Consider the following 10095-nt stretch of genomic DNA (forward strand, 5'->3'; position numbering starts at 1 on the left):
TGTTTCTCTACTCAAATGCTATTGTACTATAAATTCAAAACTGTACCTTTAATATGTTATGCATCCTTTGTTTTTAAGACCCATCTAAGTAGGCTATGTAGGTCTGTTTCATATGCAAATGTTATTTATCCGTGCCCACATGAATAAGCATTCGCATTGTTTCCTACCCTTTGTTCATCCTGGGATGAACATTAGTGTGCATCTGAATTTGAGTACCTGTCTGAGGTACATTCCTAGGAAAGCAATCATTGGGTTGTAGGGAAAGTGCAAACTGAATTCCAGAATTGTTCATATTTTACAGAGGAGGAAACAGAGATCTGCAGAGGTTAAACAATTTTCTGAGGTCAAGTTTGTGGTTAGGCTTGATCTCAGATCTCAATCTTGGTGAAATAGTTATTTCACAGTATGCTGCCATCTCAATTTCCCTGAGTTCCCTGGAATTTTCTAAGTACAGTTTCTCTAGTATGCTAGTTTAATTGTGTTATAGCTTGGAATTGGCCTTGTTTTGGCCACCGTAAGTAAATAGTAAGACGCTAAGAAAATTCCAGGGCAAGTGGAATGGGGAGACTAAGACAGTTAAACAGCAGTTTGCAGCCACCTAGTAAATCCTATCCTCCCTAAACCAAGGACACTTGAGAGTAAATTGTTTGTACTTCTCCTCCCTAGCCAGAGGGTAGATGGCTTAAATCACCCTACTCAGGCAGACAAAGAACAGAAGTGCAGTTAGTGCCATTTGCCAACCACACCCAAGGACAGACAAATTAAGAGAATAAATCTCATTTTTGTACATCAGCATAAAGCTAATGAATAGTCTGTTGATTGACCTCTAAGACCTCCCCCATCACCCACATGTATCCCCTAACCTCTAAGGGACCCCATGAGACTTGCAATCAAGGGAGCAATGGGCAGTGGTAGCTTGTCAGGGCTAACCCCCTGAACCTGTCTCCCAGGCCCCTTTCCCCCGCTTTTCTCTGACTTCCCAGTGAACCAAAGCAGCCCAGCCTAGGCTCTCCTGTTGCTTCTTCTATGCCCTTCCTTGTTTCATTGCCCTAAGTATGTTTTTGCTGCAGACAATAAATTCTTGCTTGCTTTTCTAAAAAAAAAAAAAGTCAACATTCAATATGTATGTTACAGTGGATGCAGAGATAAGCAGCTCTTATCAGGAGAGGCACTGGGAATTTAAACCCAAACTGTTCTCTTCAAAGAGATCTATCTTGTTAGTGGGCAAAGGCCTGTAAACCCAGTCACATATTTTAGAATAGGTGATAGAGATATAACAATTATCCGCTGGACATATCAAAGTTCCTCTCACAGAAGGGGGCACAACACTGTTTCAGTGATCAGAACACATTAACTCCCACTTTTATCTTTACAAATAAGCTCGCCCTGAAGGGTACAGACATGTACGTCTTTGAGAGATCTAAAATAATATAAATCCTCTAAGCTCTTAAATCGTCTTTGGAACTTGTATTTCTTTTGGGTATTTGAAGAAGGTTTGGCTGCTAAACTGCCATCCCCGAATACATTCTTGGCCCTTTCTACTTCCCCTGCTTCAGCTTACTGTCATTCCTGAAAGGTTAATTGAGCAACTACTGAGTCCAAGCCTGGGATTACAAGAGCAATACACACTCCTGGTCCTTCTAACATAAAATGGAGGGAAATCAGTGACAAACCTGAATGCTGAGCCAAGTGCTGTGGGTGACCAGGGGAGAGAGCCACAGATTCAGAGAGCCAGTGATGGGCGGGGAGGTGATGTTTGAGCTGGACTTGAACAGATGTGTAGGAAGGAGGTGGTCAGGCAGAGAAAGGAAGGAAGGTGCCATAGGTATAGGAGACAGCAGAGCCCTTCGTCCTCCTCCTGCACTTACACCCCCACCCCTCCTCCGTTACCCTCGACAGGAGCCATGTTCAGAAATAATCCAGCATTCCTGAGGGAAGAGGAACAAATGTTCTACATTGTGCCATGCTAAGCATACCCCTCCAGTACTTGTGCCTGTGAAATGCATTTCACGCCTCATCTGTTGCCTAAATGAGATGTGAAAGCAGTTTACACCTCGTTTACATTTGTGCTGTTTTACCCAACAGCACAGATACAGCTCCATCCAAAGTAAGGAAATGAGGTCAGTGACCCCTTCCTCTCCCTGGATTGAATCCACCCTGCTGTTCAGATCCTCCCCAGCCTCTGAGGCTCCCAGGCAACCAGGAATCTAAGCATTGGGAGAGAAGGTGCTTGGGACGGAACTGATCCTTCCCCACAGGAAAATGGCTTTTCTTTCAAGCCAGTAGTCCATTGCTGTGTACAGTTTACTTAAGTGAAATGCAGAAACCATAAGTGGACAGTTGGAAGAATTTTAACTTTTGCATATACCTGTGCAACCCAAACCCAGATTAACTTATGGAACATTTTTTCTTACCCCTGAAAATGTTCTCATGTCGCTTTCCAGTCAATAGCTAATGGACGTGTCAATAGCCCCCTCTTCAAATATGACCACTCTTCTGACACCTAGCACCACCATAGGGCGCTGTGCCTATTCTAGAACTTCATACACATGAAAGCATATAGCGTGTACTCCCTTGGCTCCTTTCGCTCTCATAATGTCAGTGAGATTCATGTGTGCTGTGTATATCCTTTGAATTTCTGAGTAGCATTTCATTGTGTGAATAAACCATAGACGTTCTCCTGTTGATGGACATTTGGGTTGTGTTCTGTTTTTGTCTATTATGAATAAGGCTATGAATATTCATACACGTTTTTATGGACATACACATTCATTTCTCTTGGGTACACAGCTAGGAGCAGGATTTCTGGGTTGTAGTGCATATTTCAACTTTATTAGAAACTCCTCAATAAGTCTCCAAAGCGATTTACCATTTTACATTCCTACTAACAGTGCATAAAAATCCTAGTTGCTTTTGGTGATTCAAAGTAATGAAATTATGTTGGAAATCACTGTAAAGTAGCACAATTTCATTTAAGGAACATGAGATAAAAGACGAATATTGAATAGTTTGGAAGAGAATGAGAACATGAAAAGATCATTATTGCCCCAAAACTACCTCTTGAATGTCCTGATTTTGCCTGAAACTCACTATATTTAAAAATGCACAATACATTTTATTTTCTCCAAATTATATGCTTGGAAGTTGTAAGAATGGTGTACTAGGAGTCATGTGCCAATAAGGTACAAGGAAGCCATTTGCCCACTTTCACCAAATGTAGACTGATAATATTTCCAATTTTTGCCAAATTGATAAACAAATATTTATATCTTAATTCTGCCTTTAAATTTTTTGTGCTTTGATAATTAGTTGAGTAACATTTTATTGGTTTTTTAATATTTTTATTTTTTCTTAGTGAATTGACTTTTAATGTCTTTTGCCTATATTTTCTGGTGTTCATCTTTTTACTGTTAATGTTTATGTTGCTTTATATGGACTATTGCTTGTCACATATGTTGCAAATATTTTTCTCATTTTGTTTATCTTTTATGAAAAGTAACTTTTATTATTGTAAAAAATGCTACTTGCTCATCGTAAAACGTTCAACCAATAGAGAAAAGATCACAGAAATATAAACATTTTTACAAATTCCACTCCCCAGAGACAAAACAAGACACACAAAAAAATCCAGAAATAATAAAGTTCTGATGAAACTCATTTCAGACATTTCTCTATGCATATACAGAGAAAACTAACTAGATAGGTAGGTCAAAGTTTAGATTAGAATTGCCTAAAAATACAATAGTTGTTATTGAAATGACTATACTTACGGTATTTCTTCATTACAAAATATGTTAATCCTAAAAAATTATTTATTATAAAAAAGTTTATGAGTTTGGAATAATTTTTGAACTACATAATTTAACTTTAAATGGTATCTTTGGAAATCTTTGCTATAAAAGATGAACGATTAGCAAACATACTTTTTTCTCTATTTTCTCAACACTTCTAATTTCACTATTTTAACTTTGTCAAGTCTTATAACATTTACAAGTCTTTAACTATAATATCCACAGTTGTCAAGTTTTCTTCTATTTTAAAACAAATCATCAGCATTTCTTTTACCTTGCCATTTTATTCACATTTTTCTTTATTTTGGTTTATTTTTATGTTCACTTTAATATTCTAATAATTTTCTTCATAAAGGACTCACAGGTGTTATATTTCCTGCATTCTTGTATCTATTAGAATATTTCTCAGTTGCAATTTTACTTGAAGAATCACTTGGCTGGTGTACAGTTGTTGAGCCATGCCTTACTTAACTCATAACTTTATGAATCTTGCACCATTGTTCTCCCCTTAATAGTCCTTTAAATATCTGTTCTTTCTCATACCATTTGAGTGATTACCCGAACTTTGTCAGCCAGGGACCTGGCTATGTTTTCAGTTATATATATTCAATAGCTTTCTGCTTCTAATATGACTTTAATCTTTATAATGTTTTCATTTTCTTTTCCGCTTCTATCTGTGCTTTGTCAGCTCACTTTAATGCTCCTCCTATTATCTGACTATCTCTTTTGAAGCTTTCGGAACCTTTACTTCTTTTTTAAGGGCCTTTTTAAAAAGAAAGTCTTAAGTAATTCTTTGAGACTCTGAAGAGTCATTTGCATGAGCTCTTCTTTTCTTTCTTTATGTATGACTTTTATCTTGTTTACTTTTCTTTCCTTTTTTTGTCTTATATGTGAATCTGGTCCCTTTTCATTTATGGTTCATCTTCTCATCTTTACGTGGAGTCAACTAGTTCTTGTATGGGGAGTGAGGACTGAGCCAAAGATGTCTGTGACTTAGGTTAAGAATTTGTGACTTTAAACATGCTGAAATTTAGTCTGTGAAATGCCTTACCCTGGCCTTAATTCTCCCCTTAGTTCTTGAAGGTCCACGTGGTCCAGAGTAATTCCATGTTTATCTCACTAGCTTTCTGGGCCATCCTCTGGCATCCCACCTGCTTTCTTTTTGCATTATCCCTGGAAGTCTCATTTGCTTAGGAGTCTCAGAACGCACTTTGTCCAGACTCAAAGAAAGCGAGTCAATGTGCTGTTTCTGCACGTCTGGAATTACAGTTTAGCTGGGGTCTAGGCAGGAACACAGTGCAAATCTAAAGGTGGAGGTTTATTTCCTGGGCTGGTGACCAGTTGCAAGTAGTGGGTGTTCCGCCAGAGAGGCCTTAGCTAGTGTTGCAGAATTGGGTTTATAATGGAGTTGCTCATGTCACAGGAGCTGCTGCTGAGGGTCAAGGACCCTTGGTAAGCTGCTTCTGTTTAGGCTCAAACCGGCTCAGGGAGCTGACTTTTTCTTGCACCAGTCCACGTTTTATTCCTCAATAATAGCCACTGCCCACTGCACATTTGGGTTTCCTCTTCCAAAGCCTGTTTTTATTTATTTTTTTAAAGTCCAAAACTTTGTGTTTTTAATGTTTTATTGTTTATTCGTTTGGGCATAAGATATCTCAGAGTTAACAGAATAAGGGAGTAATGAAGTCTATGGATCTGTGAGGTCCTGGTTCCAGGCACATAACCTCTGACCTTTTTGAGATAGATTAATGTAAAGCCTTTGGCCTTATTGTAGGATAATGTATTGGGTCAGAAGCTGAGTTCTAGGCTCAAACTCTGGTTCTACCCTTTTCCAAATGTATGATTTAGTCTCCTCACTTAGCCTTGCTATTCTTGTTTCATTTTTGTTAAATGGATAGTATGCCAACAGTATCGGCCTTCTGGGGTTATTTTAAGGATTAAATGAGCTACTACTGTAAAGGGGGGTAGGTTGTGCCTGGTACATAGTATGTGTTCAATATGTACTTGCTATTATTAGGTCCCCTGATGTTGTTCCTAAGCACAGAAACCAGTAGCCTCATCCTCACAGCTCCCTCTCTTGTTAGAAAGGTCATCATGAAGAAGGGTCTTCATGGAGGAAAGGTCCTGGTAGAGGAATAACCTCCATAAGGGGAACTCTTTCTATAGGAGCTTAGAACCATTATCCTATAGGAATTCTAAAACCAGGAGGACTCTTCTTTTATAAAGACCCTTCCCCATGAGGACTCTTTACTATGAGGACATTTCTCCATGAAGAACTTTTCCCTTTAAGGGTCCTTCCTTCAAAAGGATCTTTCACCTGTGAGGACCTTCCTTCCACGAGAACCCTGCCCCTCGAAAGACCCTTTTCCCAAGAAGACCCTTTCCATCTGAGTACTAATCTTTCCAAGAAGACATTTTCCCTATTAAATATCAACCCCAGGAAGGCCCTTCTGCACGAAGTCCTTGATTTAAAAGAACTATTTCTCATCAGAACTTTTGCTTCTCAAGGGCTTTTACACCCAGAAGGTAGCCTCAGGAGACCCGCTTGGAAATTTATCACCAAATTTTGGGAGAATTTCTCTTCTTGAAACCCTTCAGCCAGATGATAAGGTCCCTATTGTTGGCCAAATATGGCCCCTCTTGGCTTTGTGCACAATTATCCAAGGGCCTTCTCCTTACCTTGGGTATGCACCTGGCTTTCGGGGGTGAACCAGTGGTGGCAGGGAGCATGGACCAGATCCTTGTTGTATTGGTGACCCTGACTATTTTCCTCCAGCTGAGTATGCAGTGACAGGATAATGGGGTATGCAGGTCACATGTCCATTAGCTCAGAAAGCCCTGACAGCAGACTTGCTTGTGGGATGTCACAGCAGCAGGGGCAGAGCAGGGTAAGCCTTCATCTCCAGGAAGGCGCATGACATAGGGGCGAAGGTCTATGGTCCTATTCTCAAGGAACTAATTATCTAGAGAAATTGAAGGAGTAAATTATGGAATATAAACAAAGTGGAATGAACAGGTACTGAATTCAACTGTTGTTTTATTCGTTCACACTCAGTTAACCTATTGCTTTAAATAGTGATATTCTGAAAGGGAAAGCATAGTTTCCAGAGAGAGGTATCAGCATGTATCAATACCTGGGACATAAATGGAGGCCAACATACATATTTTTCTTTTCTGGGAAGGTGTAGCAGGGCCCAGTGTCAACAGTACAGAATTGCTAAAAACCAATGGTGGGAGATTAAGTCAGAGAAGCAGGTTCAGTTCAGACCCCTAGGAGGCTGTGCTTAGAATTTTTGATGCAATTCTATAAGCAATGAGAATCCAGAACAGGTATTTCAGAAAGAGAGTGATCCAATCACTTGGGAGAAAGAGAAATCTACTGGTAGTATGTAGAACGGAAAAAGTGAGAGGCTGAAAGAAAGGAAATGCCTTAAGCGGCCATTGTCGGAATCCAGGACCCAAATGCTGAAGTCCTGAAGTGAAACAGCATCTGTGGGGGTAGGAAAAGAAGAGGCAGATATGTCGTAGCCCTCTTCAGTGGATAGAGGAATGCATGTGAGAGGAAAGTCAAAGATGACTCAGAGCTTCTAGCACAGATGATTTGGAACTTAAGTAACAGTCTTACAAAATGAAGTCTCACATGTTTACCAAGACCATCATGGCCAGCTCCCTTTGATCACAGGTAATATGGAGAAGTGTTCTTAGGGTGGAGGCAGGAACATTGGGTTGGGAATTAGAACACACCTGACCTACTCCTACCCCTTCCACTAACTGGTTACCCAGCTGGGAATAAAACTGTTAACCTCTTTCAGCTTTGATCTCGTCACTATTAATATGTATGGCTGGCTGATCTTTTCAAGTGGGGATAGTCTGTTTTGAAGGTCTACATTTCTGCTTCCCACTGAAAATGCAAATTGGCGCTTTGTTTTTTTTCCCCCCTGACTGCTTAATGTTCAAAATAGAGGAAAGACACCTGGATGAAGCATATTCACAGACTTTACAATTCCCGCAAGGGGATCTCAGAGCCCTTAAGCTTCTCTTAAGTTCCTTTGAGGTCTTTCAGCCCAAGGACTGTCACCACGTGTCCTACATCTCCTCTACACTTTCGGCAGGTGTGTGTAGGTGGAGCTCAAACGTAAAAATAACTCAAGTAAACACACACATATTTTTTGAAACTTGCTGTGCAGCTAAATTGTCAGCATTTTTGTCAGTGGTTAAACAGAACTAGAAACAAAGACAGTAGCCACTGATTACCACACTGGGCCTCCAACTTCACCCCTAAACCAACCTCCCCAACACACAAAGCAGGATGTGATAAGAATTTTCTATATATGTAAAGCACCCAGAGGATAAAGATCATGCTATAAACCTTATTGACAATGTTTACAAAGTTGAATCACATGCCAAGAAAGGGGGTGTAACCTGAATGAACTCCTTACATCAAATATATATTTCAACAAATAGTTTATGTAGCTTCAATACCTTAAACAGAAGAGCAGCTTGGGCCCAGCAAGTGTGGCTCAGTGGTTGAACATCGACCTATGAACCAGGAGGTCACGGTTTGATTCCCAGTCAGGACACGTGCCCGTGTTGTGGGCTTGATCCCCAGTGTGGGGCGTGCAGGGGGAAGCCAATCAATGATGCTCTCTAATCATTGATGTTTCTATCTCTCTTTCTCTCCCTTCCTCTCTGATACTAAAAAAAAAAGAAAGAAAGAAAAGAGAGCAGCTTGGCTTCAGAGCCACGGCAAGACTCAGAGAAGAATACTCAGTACTATTACCTTGGGAAAGTCAACTTTGTTTTTTTGGTGTTCCCTACCAGCTGGTTCCAGAGTGATTTAACTGTTGATGTTCTTGAGATTACAGGCAGAGCTCTAGAAGGAAGGGATGTGTTCCAAAGGTCTCATATAAGAGACCATTTTGTTATCTCATATACCTGAAGAATTTTCCATTGGCTTGCTTTGGACCCCACTGAACTATGGGCATCCTGGAATGGATTAGACCTATGATAATGAACCGAATAATGGGGATTTATCCCAACTTCTGGTCCTGATGGCCACCTACATTCACAGGACTGATTCTTCCAGTCTTTCACATCTTCACGGCTATAATCTAATAACAAAGACATTTCTATATCATGAGTATAAATCTGCAAATGGTGTCATCTTAAAATTTTAAGGATTTTTGGCAAGAAACAATTGAGATGAGAAGGAAAAACTGATAAACTCCCATTCTCTCCATAGAGCAAAGTGACCTACCTAAGAAGCTAAGAATACCTCTGGCAAACAAAACAAACAGCTCAGTATCTTCCTCTTGAATCATCAGAGCCTGGACATTAGAACTGGTTATTAGTAATTGATGTATAGGGAACAAATTATGGTCATGTTAGTTTCCAACCAAGGTATGCAAGGATTTGTACAGTGTGAGGATAATTCCAAGAGAGTTTCCAAGTGGACTGGGATCTGAATGATAAACTGAGGGCCATGGGGACTCTAGTTTTTTTTTTTTGGGGGGGGGTCCTCCCTTAATGGGCTTCCTCTGTTTGCATCTTGGTCACTCCTGGACATGCCTCAATTTAGAGTCATTGACAGATCAGCAAGCCCTGCGGTGTTTACCAGAGTCACTGTCTGACTAGAAATCTCTCCCAGAAATCTAAGAATGAAAATTCAGAGTCAGATGATCTAATTTTAATTGCTTTTGAAGTTTTCCATTTATGTCAACAAGCTCCCACTGAGAGAGGATGGAACCAAACACTTTATTTAAAAGGCCAGGTTCCAGCATCTCATGTTTAAGGAGTTCAAGCCTCATCATTTCTCACCGGGTTTATCTTGACATTTTCCAACTGCCTTCCTGCCACTGGTCTCATTCTTTACTGCCCTGACTCCTCAATCTTGCCAGAATGAAGTTTTCAAAAGGCAAACCCGAAACTGTTCCCTGGGGCTGATCATTTGATTTTAGCTGCCTTTTCTAGGTGCTTCTTGTCTCCTGCACCCTGTGGTCAAGGCAGGTGGTTTCACCTTTCAGACCTTTGAGCAGGGGCTCCGATGCCCTTCCCGCCCTTGCCTGCCTGAGAAACTCACTCGTTCTCCAACATTTAGCTCAGTTTCTTTCTTCTTTAGATCACTTTTCAGAATATCCACAGACAGACTTGGGATGCATCAGCTTGGATCCCACAGTGTCTTGTACATATTTTTTTTTATTAAAGCTCTAATCATATTTCTGCTATGGCTCATGTTTATCTCCTTCACGACTCTATGACTGTCTTCTGTTTGTCATTACATCTTCAGCACATGAATGAATGGGGA

The sequence above is a fragment of the Myotis myotis genome, unplaced genomic scaffold (assembly GCF_014108235.1).
Source record: "Myotis myotis isolate mMyoMyo1 unplaced genomic scaffold, mMyoMyo1.p scaffold_m19_p_13, whole genome shotgun sequence".
NCBI lineage: Eukaryota > Metazoa > Chordata > Mammalia > Chiroptera > Vespertilionidae > Myotis > Myotis myotis.